Source organism: Miscanthus floridulus, chromosome 9 (genome assembly GCF_019320115.1).
Source record: "Miscanthus floridulus cultivar M001 chromosome 9, ASM1932011v1, whole genome shotgun sequence".
NCBI lineage: Eukaryota > Viridiplantae > Streptophyta > Magnoliopsida > Poales > Poaceae > Miscanthus > Miscanthus floridulus.
The window spans coordinates 4,389,544-4,407,311 of NC_089588.1; the positions used below are offsets into that span (position 1 = coordinate 4,389,544).

At 45.2% G+C, this 17,768-nt stretch overlaps 1 long non-coding RNA gene across 1 annotated transcript; it reads left to right on the forward strand.

The window, feature by feature from the left end:
- The first annotated feature begins 394 nt into the window (after nt 1-394).
- LOC136483187 (uncharacterized) lies at nt 395-1,207 on the forward strand. The gene is made up of 4 exons (XR_010765340.1): nt 395-532; nt 611-874; nt 963-1,073; nt 1,178-1,207. It is a non-coding gene; the product is annotated as an uncharacterized lncRNA (long non-coding RNA).
- The last annotated feature ends 16,561 nt before the right edge of the window (nt 1,208-17,768 follow it).

Below are 17,768 nucleotides of genomic sequence, written 5' to 3' on the forward strand. Positions count from 1 at the left end.
TACATGAACAACAAGTGCCTCCTAAAGAAGGTGATGCACAAGAAGATGAGGACATGCCTGAATGGGAACTCCGAAAGAAGATTCCAATCCACATAAGGCCAGTTTATGTTCCGATCAAAGACGTCTCGTCGGTGTCCAAGTGGTATTCCCATGATCAGTTCAAGCCTGAAAACCAAGTTAAAAAAGTCCCATCACGGGGTTCTGAGGAGGCCGTCAGTAGCAAACTTCACCAAATTGCAAAGCAGTATCCAAATGTTGATGCCATCGAATGGTCAAAGGATTGCCCGAAAAAATATGAAAGAGGCAAGCCCTTCCTACCAAACCGGGACATCCAGCGCCTACCACTTGGAATGAGAAGGTTCCATGATTGGTACTTGCATGTTCTCCCAACGAGCATAGATATCATACAAGCATGCTTTCCCACCGGCACATTTGGAAGCCCAGCCGGGAAAATTGTCTTTGACTTCAATGACATGCACACATGCTTTCACCTGGGAGAAATGGAGATGAATCTAATTCGCACGTGGTGCCTGTAAGTCCTTGTCCTTCTGATATGATATGAATGTAATCTTTGAATTTTGTTGTAACTAACCCACGCCGTGATTTGTAGAATGCAAGTGCACATTGTCAAACAAATGCCAAGTGTGAAAGCCGGGTATGTAGACCCTCAAGCTATAGCCCAAACAAATTTTAATTACCCTAAACGGTGGACACTGGATGCCAAAGAGCTAGCAGCTGCAAAGACTCTTCGGGAGAAAGAGCGCATCCGTAGTGCGAAGCTAAGGGAAGAGTCCCTTAAGGTTGCGGCATACATTGCTCTGGCTTTCAAAAATCTCCAACAACACTCTACTATATGGCTACCATACAACTTCGAGTAAGTTCAACTATAACTTAAAGCTATGTTCGATATATTTTATTCGGTGTAAAAGAGCTTATCTAGTTCTATGATTAAATCCATGCAGCAACCACTGGATTTGTATAGCCGTCGATGTCGGGAAGAGCATGGCATGGGTCTTTGATTCAATAGATAAGGACCCGGCGACATACAAAGACTTCATATCGATTCTCAAGACGTATACATATCGACAATCCTCATTAGCTTATATGTCTGTATACATACTTGTAACGTTCACTTATGCATACTAACAAGTTGTATTTGCTAAAATAATTCGAACAGGGCATTTAGGTTCTATGTCTCTCATCATCATGGAAGGCATGATCCAGCGAGGAAGGAAAAGCTGGCTATAAAAACACTATGTGCGGTAAGTGTAACTTACTTCTTCAGTACTCCGTTACATGGCTGTCAAAAGCATTACCTAATATTTTCATATGCAAAACACACAGTGCCCCAAGCAGAGGCCTGGGAGTGTACATTGTGGATACTATATATGTTCTATGATGAGTAACACCGGTGCCTACAGGAGACACCCCTTAAGGGTAAGTTTGAACCTCTTCACCCGTAGTATAAAAACTTCATAAATGGTATGAAATACTAAACTGAAACTTGTTTTCTTGTAGTGGAGAGAAGAAAAAGGAATGAAAAGAGACCCATACAAGGATGACCAACTCTTAGAGCTCGTCGGCGACCTTTGCAACTTTATATTGGACCAGATTGTACACGTCAGAGGCGCCTACCATGATCGAGAGTCTGACTTAGGTACAAATCCTCAGTACCAACACCTTCGTGAGACTGAAAGGCTAGCTCTAGGACGTTGATAACAATGTGTATGAAATTTGTATATTTAATGATGGATTGTATATATATATCATTACGAATTGGACTTGTAATTGTACTTTATATAATACTATTGTGCTTGTAGTCGCGTTCGGAACGTTGGTCGCGTGGCGTTCGGCAACGCGAACGCGGTTCGGAACGTTGGTCGCGGGCCGTTCGGCAACGCGGATGCTGGATGGAATACGCAGCAAACAGTTCTGGTCGAATTTGAATTGTAAATTTGAATTTTTTTTGGCGGGAAAACGTACTGTAGGGGCGGTTCTAGATTGAACCGCCCCTACAAACAGGTATTATAGAGGCGGCTGGCACTACAGCCGCCCCTACAAATAGATTTGTAGGGGCGGTTGGTTCTTGAGCCGCCCCTACAAATAGATTTGTAGGGGCGGTTCGTAATACCAGCCGCCCCTACAAATCGATTTGTAGGGGCGGCTCAATCACCAACCGCCCCTACAAATCGATTTGTAGGGGCGGCCTGGGAACCGCCCCTACAAATGCATGATTTGTAGAGACGGTTCGGTAGGGGCGGCTGGCCAAACCGCCCCTACAAAGGGTTACCAGCCGCCCCTAAAAATGCTTTTTGTAGTAGTGTGGTAATATATTTTTCTTTATTATAAGAAGAGATAGGTATAAGGGCATTTTGGGTTAATGTTTTGTTTAAGGGCAGTGGTGGACTTGTGGGTAAGAAAATCAACACGAAGAATTTGTATCAGTAGACACAAATTAATTGACCTTGGATCCAAAAATAAATGAGAAATTTGGGTTTTGTTGCTTACGCTTAACTAACAACAATTGTTTTATACAAATTTAGTGGTATATATATATATATATATATATATATATATGTATATATATATATATATATATATATATATATATATATATATATATATGGGAGAGTATATTCAGTAGCCAGCTACAAAATAAGTTATTCTGTAGTCACCTCCATTTACGATAATTTTATATACTAATTTATGATAATGTCAATACATATTTACTATAGTTGGGTTACTATAACACATGAGGATATTTACCATAATGTTATAGTAAACCACGTAGTAAGGAGTTACTATAATCTCGTAAATTAACATAGTAATTATCGTAATTCAAAGTAGCTACAGAATAAGTTATTTTATAGTCAGCTACATGGTAGTAGTTATATATATATATATATATATATATATATATATATATATATATATATATATATAGAGAGAGAGAGAGAGAGAGAGAGAGAGAGAGAGAGAGAGTGAGAGAGTGAGGTAAATATTCCCTTCCTCCATAATGTTTTAGAATCTCGCACTAAACCAACTCTCAAGCCAAAAGACAAAAATGCCCCTCAAGGAGTAAAGATAGAGATGTATTAGCTAGAAAAAGAGAAAGATATATTGAGAAAAAAGAAAGACGCATTGAAAGTGAGAAGGTTAAGTATTTTGGAACAAACTATAAGATGATTTATTTTGGGACAGTGGGATTATGTTAACGGAAGTACCTTTATAAGCGTGGCATGCATATATAAATACTCCAAGCTACTCGTACAAATACTTACACAAGACAGGAACTCTCAAACATTAAACAAAAGTTTACGTTCTCAATTATTACGGAACGGATCCATCGGAGGTTGGTAATCATTTATATATATATACATACAATAATAACCATTCAGTCTCAGTTACATGACGTAGATACGTGAGTTTTAATTAATTTCAAACGTGTACTGCATACGCGCGGGAACGATTATGAGAATCGCAATAGCTAGCTAGTAGCTATAGTTTATCATACAACTGCTATACGTGTTGCTTTCGTGGAGAAAAACATATAGTAAAGTGTGTTGTCTACTAGGTTCATTATTATAGCTTTCTAATATATACTCCCTCTGTTTTTTTAATGTCACATTTGTTTTGTCCTAAGTCAAACATTGCAATCTTTGACCATTGATTTCAAAAAAAAAAAAGATTCATGTCATAAGATTTATATTTTTGGATTCACTATGAGAAATACTATCATAATATATAATTCATATATTGTGAAACTATAAGGATTTTAAAAAAAGTTGGTCAAAGATTGCAATATTTGACTTAGGACATAGTAAATGTGACATTACAAAAAAACAGAGGGAGTATCTGCTTACTATATTATATGTAACTACTGGTAGCTGTCTTACACAATCTGCTGAGACCAAGTCAGCAGCTAGCTCTGATTCGATCCTCTTGCCCGAGGCCACGTGTCAGTATCAATTTGCGTTGTTACTAGTTGTGCGTTTGTGGATGATTGAGCTAATTAATTATATAATTAGTCATATATCTTCACAATCATTATCTCTGACGATTCCGGCCAGTGGATTTGTACCGTGTCTGATCTCTTGTGCTGTCTGTGATTTAGGTTTCGTCTTCTTCTACACTCAATCACGCAGAGCCGAGAAATTGTTAAAGGACCCAATCATGCACCCATGGACAATGGCGGATCTACAACTTTGATGGAAGAGAATGTCACCAATACTGGAATGCCATCTGAAGATCCTGACGAAACTGAAGATCCTGAAGCAAGGGCGCCAACAGAGCTGCGGCGGGGAGGAAGGCTTAGGAAAGCCAATACACGAGTTCTAGGGCCCGAAGGGCTGTAAAGCCCAAGACACAGTAAAGAGTGAGTTAGAACCCATGTAACGGGTAAGGAAGCCCAGTTGGCTCCTATGTGTTGCTTGGCAACCAAGATGAACGTTGAACCCTGAACACGAAACCTGAATCGAGCCTGAGGGCGGCGGCGGCGGCGAGCTCGGCGGTTGCCGGAGTCTCGAGTTGAGAGTTCCCCGTACTAAATCTCGTCTATCTAGTCGATTCTGGCGCCTCAAACCCACCACCACCACAATCACCTCACCCGGCAATCGTCTAGGATGTCGTCTGAGGAACAGTTTGGGCAGATCCCTGCCCTGTTGAACGTGAATTCAAAGGAAATCACGTAATTGAAGCTATCGATATCGGAGATTCGAGCCGCCAAGGAGGAGATCGAGGCTTGGAAGCTGGAGGTCGACCACCGTGTCACGGATCTGGAGAAGGCGGTGAACCACCTCGGCGATCGAGTTGAGCAGCTCTTCTCCGACCACGTACAGTCACCGGTGCCGTCGACCCCGCCGTGCAGCTCGAGCCTTCCTCATCAAAGGCCAGGGCAACATTGGTGTCGGGTTCCACCCATCTGGGATCGGACCGTCCCCGTCCGGGGCAACATCAGGGCTATGTGGCCGCTGAGAAGAAACCCATCACCGGAGCGCCGGATTTGGGGTGGTGTATGCCACCCTGGATCCGCCTTCGGTCATAGGTGCGATGAATCTCACTAAAACTCCTCCGATTCAGTTCAATTGTGATCATTCTGCACGTGTTGACTGGCGAGCGAATCCTATGCTTAGTGCTGCTATGCCAGACTTACCTTTCCCAAAGTTTGATGGTTCTAACCCTAGGCTCTGGATTAAACATTGCGAGACCTTTGATGTTTATGTTGTTGATCCACGTCTCTGGGTTAGATATTCCACTATGCACCTTACTGGCTCCGCAGCACTTTGGCTTCAAATCGTTCAATCCTCTCTGCAGTCCTTGTCATGGCCTGATTTCAGTGCTGCCATCTATGCTAGGTTCGATAGGGATGAACATAACCATTTGCTTAGGCAATTTTTCCACATACACCAGTAGTCTAACGTCCATGAGTACATAGAATGCTTTAGTGATCTCATTCACCAGGTTCTTGCTCATGATCCTAATATAGCTAGTTCTATTATTACAAATCGATTTGTTCACTAGTAGAGATCTGCACATCTATGACGAATCAAAAATTGTCAAAGAAGATCGCTTTCTATGACAAATTTTTTCGTTTCGTCATAGATCACTGGTGATGGTCCTCTCGCTCTGCCTATCTATGACGAAACCAGGTATCGTCATAAAAATTCATCATTGAACAACATTGGGTTTCATCACTGATCACGCGCGCGACTGTTCCTACTCATCTGTGACGACCTGCTTTAGAATTGTGACGACTAGGACTTCGTCATTGAACAAATTGCCCAACTGTTATGAATGGTTTTCAAACCATAATGAATGGCAATTCGTCATAAGTCTCCACTTGCTCCTTTCTCCATCCGAAGTGTACGTGTGGGTCCCCCTGCCACTCATCTGTGACAAACAGTTTTAACAACTGTAACGAATGCCACTTCGTCATAAGTCTCCGCACGGTCCTTGTAGGACTCGATGGCTTGCGTGTCACTTTTAACATGGGTCCCAGTAGGGTTTAATCTCGAAAAAAAGTTTGATACCTGGGGTTCCACCGGGGTTTAATCTCTAAAAAAGTTATGATACCTGGGGATCGAACCCATGACCTAGACGAAGGAATGGAACGTCTTTACCATTGACTGACTGTGATGATATCTTAAGTCATTTACTACTACACAAAATCTTTTGCGAGGCATTTGCAAATGGGGCTCCGAGGCGGGCGGGCTGGATGTCCGCCTTCGTTATTCGGTGGCCGGGCAGCCGGCCCAGCACCTGCCTCGGTTAACACTTAATGGAGGTAGGCACCCTTACTGGCCCACCTCAGTTAAGTTCGATTAACCAAGGCAGTTATCCTAATGCAACTGTGTTAATCAAACTTAACCGAGGCGGGCGTCTTATTCTGCCCGCCTTGGTAAATCATTTACGGAGGCAGCATTTATAAGGTGTCCGCCTCCGTAAATCATTCCCCCACACTCATGCCTGACAGGTGCTGCGCCATCAAAAACTACGCCGCCCTTTCACCCGCGCCCACACTGCCTTGGCACCCGTGCAGGAGTTTGCATCAGTTCGAAGACCTAGATCGCTGGCGTGGAAGTCTAGACAGCTGGATCGAAGGCCACGCGAATCCATCTTAACCGTCCAATTCATTTGTGCTTCTTCACTGAGAAGAAATATCTCCTTCCCCCCTCTTTCTCATGCCGCATGTTGCGCTCCTTTTCTCATGCATACGCCGCACGCTCTCTCTCTCTCACGCGCGTACACGTGGCACCCCTTATCCCTCTACTCGGGCCAGCCCTCCTCCTCCACCTCTGGCCGGCCCTCCACCTCCGCCCACCCCTAACACCTCCACCTTCGGCTGGCTCCACCTCTACCTCCACCTCCAGCCAGCCCCCTCTACCTCCACGTCTGGCCGGCCCCCTCCACCTCTAGTGCGACGGCGCCCTCCACCTCCACCCAGTGGTGGCTGCTCGACCCCTACGGCAGCTCACGAGGGTGTGGCAAGCGGAGTCTTGGCCCCAGTGGCGGCTCACAAGGGCACGACAAGCGGGGGTCTGGCCCCAGCGGTGGCTCACGATAGCGAGAAGAGCAGGGGCCCGGCCTCGGTGGTGGCTCACGAGGGCGTGGCCCCAGCGGCGCTTCTCGGTGCCTGTAGATCCGGCGAGCGGCGGTCACAGGGCATCGATGGGCTCGATGGGCCTCATGGATGGGCTCGCTAGGCTCGTTGATGGTTTTATTATTTTTTAATCCATTAACCGAGGTGGGATGCTTAGGGTGACTGCCTCCATTAATAGGTATTAACCGAGGCGAACACCTTAGGACGCCCGCCTCCATTAATCGATTAACCGAGGTGGGCAAGCCAACCACCTTCGTAGGTCTAGATTAACCGTGACCTTTCGACAGAGACAGATGGTTTGCCCGACTCCATTAATCCAAAAAGCCCACCTCAGTTAAAAATACTGTAGTAGTGGTTATAGTATTCTATTTTTCTATGGATGCCATAAATTGGATATCCCCTGCAAGTGGAAATAGATTTGTGCCCGCTGGACTTGCGGCGGCGGCAGCGGAGGTGGAGGCGGAGGATCCCCGGTTTGCTGCGGTGGCTCAGGCGTCCTTTTGGAGGCTAGGCAGCGGGGCTTTCCCAGTGGAGCATGACGGTATTGACGTCTGTGTCGGGTGTGTGCCGCGGCAGAGGCGACAGATCCGTAGGTCTCCTTTCTCGCCTTTTCCTGTTCGCTTCATTATTTGGTCTTTGCTTCAACATGAGGTATACATGTATCATTCTAGCGTTTGTAGTGCATGGGTATTGTCCCATGGTTGCCTAACATTCAGTAATATTGATTATGTTCTAGAATTCTTTTCTGTTGATGTCTTGTTTTTTTTGCATATGTTCAGTGTTCTTACTCTAAATGCCTATGTGCAACTAGGCCTATTATTTTTCAAGTGCTTGCTTGATTATACCTATTTGTCTAGGCAAATAAACAGGCCCTTTGCTTCTACCTTAAACTATTTTTCTATCCAGTGCTTACTTGATTCTATATTACTTGTAACATATCTGAGGCCACATTTTTGTGCCAATGATGTCTACATCGCTGTTAGATGTATTAGGATGCAACTCATATGTTTGCTTTCTGTGTCTTCTCCTTGTTGACAACCAAATTATCCATTTGGTTGCAAACAAGAGGAAGGCATGGAAAGCAAATCAATGCTTTGTGTCCATCATTCACATGACTGAGCAAACTACTCTTTAAGCTGCACTTGTTGCTACTTGTGAAAATTGAGGCAGCCAGTTTGTGTCTTGCAGATTTTAGATGAGTCCCTACTATGTTGTTTTCAGTGGCCATCAGCCAGGAGTTTACTACAACTGGACTGATTGCCAAGATCAAATTCATAGGTTTTTTGGTGCTTCTTATAAAAAGTACAACTCCTATGAAGATGAATTGCTGCGTTCAACTCAAGAACCAACTCAAATCCACCCTTGGCTATTGATAATGACTTCTGTCTTCAAAATCCAACAGCTACCCCACCCTGTTTATCCTTTAAAACTGTTGTAATTGTTGTCCTCTTAATCTATGTCTATCTCCTATGGAAGAAGCTGAGCTCGTGTACTGATTGTAAGTGTGATAGTTAGACTTGATTTAGCTGAAATTGTAATGGTTACAACTCCATAAACTATAGTAATGTAGGTTGGGTTAAAACTACTACTCTAGTTTGAGTTATATATATCTGTGTGCTGCTACTCCATGCTGTAGATGTTTGGATAGAATAATATTGATTTTGGTTATGTGGATTGTGATGCGGACTACATAGTGATTACAGTTCCTCCAGAATGGAATTTGATTTTCTTTGTTGGGGAGGAAAGAACAAATGGATTTCTAGAATAAATAGATTTCTAGAATTATCTTAAGTCAAACTTAAAATAGTAAACAACACAGTAACAAGCATCACAACAAAATGAGGAACCTCTTCGGAGGATACAGTATACTGTCAGATGCGTTCAAATGTACAGGGGTCGGACTTTCTTGCGTGTGCAGTAACATTTCAACACCAATAGCTCCTCTGTTCTGCTTTAGACTGACGCGAGACTTGCTCCTCGCTGCAAGGTTCTTGCAAGTTCAACAAAGTTTGACACAAACATGCATACAAAGACCTCATATATTAGCAAGGGTTCGTCGTACATGAGCTCAACCCATACAATACATGACTCCGTGCCATCCGGCCCACAGATTCACACTAACACAAGCCCTCGTCAGACAACTTTATAAGTCATTGCGACACACTAGTACATTAACCCTTTCCACCAACATGACAAGTTAACACCAGTCACACACTTAAACAAAATAAATAGACCTGATCATTGACTTGCAAAGTCCATTGACATAAACACTGCAAACTACTACATGCTTCAAGTATCTCAAACTACTGCACTGCGTCGCTGCACTGATGATCAGGCAAGACACCAAGGACTAGTATTGCTGCTGCTGCTGCTCCTGTTGCTACTGGGTGTGTGGACAACAAACAGGGCCCTAAGCACACAAAATCTCAATGTCATCGAATCTTATTGGTCATGTTGAGATAGTTGATGTCATAAGGACTTCCGATCAAGTTGAGACGATGAACCCGAGTGAAAATGACGCAATCTCCATTGACACCGACACTATAGCAGAGAGCCGACGAGCATCCACAACAGTGCTGCAAAGCACAAAGATTTCTCTAGAATCATGGTCTTCAACAACTCTGGTAAAGCATTGTTGCCCAATAATTGCACGAAAAGCCGCTTCAATGATTAGGCATCATGCAGCTCCGTCATGTACACGACACCCCCAAGTCACAAGCAACATGTGTTGTTCTCCTAGCTCCACACCTAGCTACCAAAACACATCATTTGTTGTAGAGTACACATCCGTGGTATGGTACCTAGTTGCCATCTATAAGCATAATTTCGGTTAGAACAAATGACAATCGAGGGAAGGGGAAGCAATGAGGTTAGCAGACGCAATAATAAGTTTATACAAATAGTATGGTTTGATATGAAGCACATTACCTTTATCTAGATCCTCAAACTAGTAGGGGAACGTTATTGGGGAAATGCAAAAACGGATGAGAGAAGGGGGGAGCTAGCAGGTAGGCGATTGAGGCAATGCTATCAGATGAGGAAGGGGGGAGTCAGTGGACGCTCCTTTTATATAGACCTTGAACGGTTGATGAGAGTGAAGTGAATGCGGTAGGAAAGCTAGACACGAGAAGTGAATCGAGAAAAAGGGCTTCTGACCACCATGACACGTTTGAGACTTGAAAGCCTGGTGCGGTTGTGATAAATCTTTTCTACACTTATTTGACTCCAATCCAAGCAGTCACAACAGTCAAGGGGCAGACTGATTGCTATACATTCAAAATTGATGACACTGTATACTATCCTACGAGAGCAAATATACAACGACATGACTTTCTTGTGTGTGTAGTAAAATTTCAACAGTTATATCGCTCCTCCATTCTGCATTAGATCAAGGCAAGACTTATTCGTATGAACCCATCGCTGCATGGTTCTTGCAGGTTCAACAAATTTTATAATGGTAAACCAAAATGTTTGCATAAATGAGCACATTACATACATAATAAGAGGAGAGTAGTGCTACTAGAAAGATAACATAACAACATACCAGACTTCATATATATGGAGTACAGCAACGATACGAGTTCATACAACATAACCATGCCTTTATCTACCATAATAAGAGGAGAGCAGTGCCATCCCACTACTCAATGTCATCCAACTACTACCAAGACATACAAGTTCTAACTACAAATGATTAACATGACTTCATAGTAGTAATGTGCAACGCCATCCCACTACTCAAAGCAAGTCATGCAACAATGGCACCAGGCAGCATACTAGTCCTAACTACATATGTTAACATGACTTGATACTACTAATGAGCAGTGCCATCCCACTGCTCTAAGCAAGTCATGCAATAAGGGTACCAATAGGCACAAACAAAATATAACAACTGCAAGGTAAACCTGGCTAGATTGAAACCAGCAAACCTCTCTGCCATGGTAAACTGTCGTGTTCGAACGATCCTATCAGTTCATCCAGCACTGGCTCCTCACCAGGGCATGATGGCGGGCAACTTTCTTATCATGGGCATACGTCTCGACTAGGGGGGACGTTTTTGGCCAAAGCCATGACATATGCCCTGGCGAAGCCCTGCTTCCAACCACGGCGCGCACTTTGGGGGCAAACGGGGCACACCAGGTCACCATACTGGCTGGAGCGCATCATCAGCTTTGGGTCCTTGGGGACATGAGTTGTGTACCCGTGCCGATGATCATCCTTCGACTCCATCGCAATGTAGCCCAGAGAGCCCTCGGACATGTCCTCGGTGGAAGACGAATGGGACCGCGATGATGCATGAGACTCACTCCAGCCATGGGGTGCTAGGAGCGAGGTGTACGGGGCCTACGATGATGGTGAGGTGTACCTCATCAGGAGCAGTGGTAGCGAGCGAACCACTGGTGTCGGTGGCGTCAGCATTGTTGTCAAGGGTGATGGGGAGAGCAATGGCAACCTAGGAGATGACATGCGAGAGCGCGACGGAAATGCTCGTGATTGGACTTCAACGCTGGCTCCATCGACACCAAGCCAGGGTGCACCATCGGCCCTGCCTCCGCTGAAGCGGGGTGCGCCAGCCCACTAGAGGAAGCACGGATCAAAGCCGGGCCACCCTTCCTTGAGTAGCGCTTCATGGGCATGCCCTTCATTGCAAGCGACAAGGAGGCAGAGTTGGGGACTTTGCGAGACGAGGAGAGGGATTTTGCGTAATGCAAGATGGAATCAAACAATAGGAGCGAGGCCAGGCTTTATGTATACACAGGGATGCCAGGGCTTGAATAGGCTGCTGATGCCACCAACACGCACGCCTACGCAGGAATCTAGGAGCCTACAAGATGAACGACCACCACAAGTCATTCATCATTACTATCTAGGTAGTCAAGATTTCAAACCGATGGACCTTCTGTAATCCTATGAAGTATACAGTGTGGTCCAATACAAACAGGCACAATAGCCGAGGGGTAGACTAAATAGTGAAGAGGAGTTGCTCTTGCTTCCGTAAGCAATTTCTCTTGCCTGGTTTTGTAGAGGTAGCAGCTAGCTAGAGATGGCTACTTATTGCATGGTTTTATAGGTTCTGATCGTTTACACTCCCTCGGATGTGGTTGAAGCTGCCGCTTCATGAATCCAACTAGTACCTTACTACTTCATGCATACAGCCACAACTGGTGCATCTGTTGTTTGTAGCACAGCCAATTAGGCTAAAGTTCTACTCACATAGCTTAGTACCAGAGTTACATGTCTAGGTGTCCAGGCCGGTCAAATTTACAATGCTCAGACTATGAGGCTTGCATACGGTTTACAAGAAACAAGTAAATGTTATTTTGTGAAATATACTAGAGGGACATGGTCACAACAGTCGAGGGGCAGACTGAAGAGTGAACGTGAGGACGAGTTGCATACAGTGTGCGGTCCATTCTTGGTTTCAAATGTTTTGACCAACTGCACACCGTAGGCAATAGTTCCAATCACATGTGCTGCTAGAAAGATAACATAACAACAAACCAGACTACATATACATGTGGAGTCCAGCAACGATACGAGTTCATACTACACAACCATGCCTTTATCTACCATAATAATAGGAGAGCAGTGCCATCCCACTACTCAATGTCATCCAACTAGTACCTAGACATACTAGTTCTAACTACAAATGATTAACATGACTTCATAGTAGTAATGCGTAGCGCCATCCCACTGCTCAAAGCAAGTCATGCTACAATGGCACCAGGCAGTGTACTAGTCCTAACTACAGATGTTAACATGACTTTATACTACTAATGAGCAGTGACATCCTATAGCTCTAAGCCAGTCATGCAACAAGGGTACGAACAGGCACGAACAAAATTCAACCTAGCCATGACTACTAGTACTATAGATACGTCCCACAGATCAAGGGTCGAGGGGTGTGTGTAGGATGTTCTCTATGTTCAGATTTGCTAAGACAGCGTTGGCAGCTGCCTTAAGGCTCTTGTCTAGATCACCGATCTCATTGTCGTCCGAGCCCGACGAAAAACCCTGCTCAATCTTCTGGACGTTCACCTCTACGCCAAAATCAAGCTAGGCAGTGGCTAGTGCCATGCCAGGCCCTTGATGAATGGCTTCGGACACCATGGACTGAAGAGATGCTGGCAGGGCTCAGAGGCGCTCCTCTACGGTGACCGGATTGTTTGCTGTCGCCACAGGGAAGGCGGCGTCATAGGCAATAGTGGCATCCAGAAGTAGGTTCTAGACCCGCGTGTCCACTTCATTAAGTTGCATCATCGTGTTCTGGGCCCGCGCCTTGATAGTCGCCTTGTCGGCCTACGCCTGGGAGGTCGCATGCCCGGCAATGCAAATTGTGGCGCGCACGGAGGCCAGCTCAATGCGCAGCATTTTGACTTCTAGCATGGATGATGAGTACAATGATCAGAGCTATTGGTAACTCCCCATTAAGTTTGGGTATTCTTCTTCGGCCTTTGATGATTTACTCTGTTCTAACGATTCACCCACTTGAGAAATAGAGGGCTCTACGAGGACACACAGGATCAGCAGCGAAAAGCAGTGACGGGACGACTCTTCGGCACCACTAGGGGGAAGCCCCACGACCAGGGGCCACACCGCCATGGAGGAAGCCCTGCACAATGCTAGCAAGTTCAAGCCTAGAGGATAAGGGGAGACCGATCTGATTGAGAAGGCAAATGACTTACCCAACTGACCTGTTCAACATGGGTCGAAATCATCGATGCCTGCCCCCATCTGGGGATGCCTCATGGGGCCACTTTCTGAGTGTGACCGCAGACGAAGAACCTAGCTCCAGGGCAAATGAAGCTTGAAATGCCATCACGCCCGCGTCCACCTATTGAGAAAGTAGATAATTTCCAAATACTAGTTCAATTAAATAGCATGAACACAAATACTAGTGTGAGCATTGCTCGCATACTAGTTTAATGAAACAACATGAACAGCGAGCGATACTAGTATGATCCACCTCCAAATGATCTGGAGTGTCAGAGATCATGCCGACGAGTGGACCGTCTGATGGTGGAGTATGACCAGCATGGAAGGCCATCGGGACCTCCCCCTTGACAAGATCATGCAGGTACAGCCCTAGAGCTATGATCACCATTTTGTGTAGCTCCTCCTCGCTGATGGGGACGCTCGACTTGATTGTAGGGTCCCTCGGGCCTTGGAACTGCTATTGGAGGTGGTCCCTCATCTTCAAGGGGAGGACCCGACGGCCAAAGAATGTACGGATTACCCTCGACCCCATCAGGCTCCATTCCATCAGCTCCCCGATCGCCTGTAGCATTTTGGGCACATGCTGTGATTCCAATAGGGTTGGCATACTCTCCCACAACTCCAGCGTGTCACCACGCAATCGCTCTGGGGAATAAGACGGTAGTGGTGGCCACTCATTGGGGACATAGAGCCACCTCTCCTGCCACCCTGTGTCCATGGATGAGTTGCGGTCAAGGCTCAGGTACTTGTGCTCCTATCCGGGATTAAGTTGGATCAAGGCACCCCCCATCTGAGGATGAATAACCCCTAGGGCACTAATCTAACCACCCAGAACAAAATACCACCACAGGTCATTATTGGCATGGATTCCTAGGAAGCCATCGCACAGCATGATGAAGACCGAGAGGTGGAGGATCCCCTTTGGGGTCAAGTCATGGAGGTAGAGCCCGTAGCAGTGGAGCAACCTCCTGAGTAAGGGGTGTGCTGGCAGTCTGAGTCCAAGAGAGTGGAAAGGGAGCAAAGAGATGACCTCACTCTGCTTTGGTCTTGACTCCACTTTGGTTATCGCTGGGACTCTCCACCCAAATGCTTCAGTGGCCTCCAGGATCACCGCCCTCTCTCACAACCGGTCGAATGCCACCTAGTGGACGGACGACCACTTCCACTCCGTCATGGTCCTCGTAGGAGGCATCAGCAGCGTAGAGGCTGCAGTAGCATGGAGGACAAAAGCTTTGGGATGGAAGTAAGAGCTCTAGAGAAGATAGTAGAGTAACCTTCCCTCTTGCCCCTTGTCTCTGCTGTTATAGTTTGGGGGCCGTGGACCACCCCATGACCCACAACCACTGAGACATTTGCGTGGGTGTGTGGTGTGGCTTTGCCCGGTCACGTGAAGGGACCATGATGCCTAAGAGGGTGGGGTGAATTAGGCAACTTAAAATTCTTACTCTAAACTATGGTCACTTTTTCTAACCCTAGCAAAACCTATGCAAAAAGATAAACTATCTAAATGTGCAACTACAATTTTGCTAGTGTATTGCTATCTCTACCGCAAAAGGAGTAATGTAATCAATGTGAATTCGGAAGCTAAAGAGCAAGGTAGAGATATGCAAACTCCCGTCGATGACACTGGTATTTTTACCGAGGTATCAAGAAGCGTGCAAGCTTCCCCCTAGTCCTCGTTGGAGCCCCTCACAAGGAATCCCCCTCAAGGGCCAAGCTTTCGGTCGGGTAACTCCTTGGATAGCCTCGGGCCTTCCCCACGCGCAAGTGGGTCTCTGACGTGCCTTCCGACAAGCCTCTCCCGGATACCCCCCGCCGTCTTCACTATCAAGCTTCCGACCAAAACGCCACGGGCCTTGTTCCCTCTGGTACACGGTGGCGGCCACACCACAAACGTGGTTGGTGTGATCTCGCAAGACTACAAGCCCCTCTGATGTACAACAATGGTGCGTGCAAGCACCGAGTGGTAAGAGGTATGTAAACCTCACTAAACACTAGGCCTAAACCTAGAGCAAGCGTATAAGCGGTGGTCTAATCAACCTAAGCACTTCGCAAAGCACCTACGCTAATCACCTAATGAATCACTAAGCACTATGCAAGTGAAGATCACTAAAATGGTGTATCAACACCCATGATATGTTTCCTCAGCTCCACACCCTTCAAATGGCCGGTTGGGGGGTCTATTTATAAGCCCCACTGAGAAAGTAGCAGTTGAAACAAAATCCTACTTTTCTGCTACTGACCGGACGCTGATCACGTCCTGACCGGACGCGTCCAGTCGTCCTGATCATTAGAGCCACAATCAACTGATCGGATGCTGCCAGCGTTGGGTCACATGCCACCGGACGCGTCCAGTCGCATTTTTGCCGCTCTAGAACCTTTCTGTACTCGACCGGACTCTGCTGTCCAACATCTGGTCGATTTGCCGCCAGCGTCCGGTCCAGCATCTGATTGCTGTTGCTGACGCCTGTTTGCCGAGCCTCTTGATCGAAGTGTCCAGTTGCTTTCCTCCAGTGTCTGGTCTAGCGTCCGATCGCTTCTACCAGCGTCCAGTCCAGCATCCGGTCACCTCTATGAGCTCATTTCTTCGTGATCTTGCATACAGCTTGGTTCCTATCTTTATGCTTGGACTTTGCTTGATATCTTGGGTCTTCTCTTGTGCTCCTAGGGTCTTGCTTATGGTGTTGATCATCGGATCATCACGTCGCCTTCGTCCAAGTCACGTCTTGCACCCTATTGAACTACAAAACAATCACTTGCAAATTTATTAGTCCAATTTGGTTGTGTTGGTCATCAAACACCAAAATCCAAAGTAAATGGGCCTAGGGTCTATTTTTCTCACAATCTCCCCCTTTTTGGTGATTGATGACAACATGACCAAAGCAAGCAAATAATAAAAATTTGGAATTTAAAAACTATCTACTTGCTAGGATGCAATGCAAGGGGCAAAGTTATATGATGCTCAAAGATACTACTTGTAAGACTAAAAGATACTACATAAAAACTTATCTTGCCCTTGCAAAATATCCCCATGTGGCATTATGGATTTAAGCCTTGCTTCCTACAAATTCTCCTCATTACATAGACTAATTCATAATCCACTATCCTCCCTTTCTTGGACCATTACCACTTGTAGACCATTACCACTTGTAAATTATTATGATCTAGCTTATGGCCCTACAAATTAATTCTTGCTTTTGGTCCTCTAAATTCCCCCCCCCCTTTGGAATCAAACACCAAAAAGGAAGACATTATTAGCACAAGGGAGGGTCAAACTTTGTGATCCTTTGTGTGTAGAGTGGAATAGGTCACAAAATTTGACTCTCACATTATATAGATTAAGCTCCCCCTAAATATATGCATACATATGGTAGAAAGCAAGGCATATGCATATTTGGCAAATTATTGCTCAAGGGAATTTAATCTATATAATGCATGGAGAAAGCATATAAATATCAAAATGAAATCAACATGATGATATCGGTTTAGAAATACCACATGTGGAAACCAATTTGATTTCTACCACTTGCAATAGGTGGTGGATATTTGAAGTATGATGCTTAACTCTGGGGACTCCATTTTCCTTGCAATGAGACTACTACACACATGATAAGCTTGAAAAGGTGTTAGTCTCAAAGCATCCAACTTGTAGAGTAACATCCCCCTAAATTTATGCACACAAGTGTGGAATACTTGTAGAAGTCATGCACATTGATTTTAAAATCAATAATACCACTTGAAAGATGACATCTCATGAATGTGAGAATCATTTTCGAAGATGATATTTGGGAGAAATTATCTACAAATTGGACTTTGGCACATATTAGATGGACAATCAAAAGACAAGCTATGTGCTATGCTCCTAAACAATTTTAAACCATGTAGGTTTGCTCCAAGGGTTAAGAATGAAACAGAGCAAGCCTACCATAAGATATACCTAGTGTATGCATGA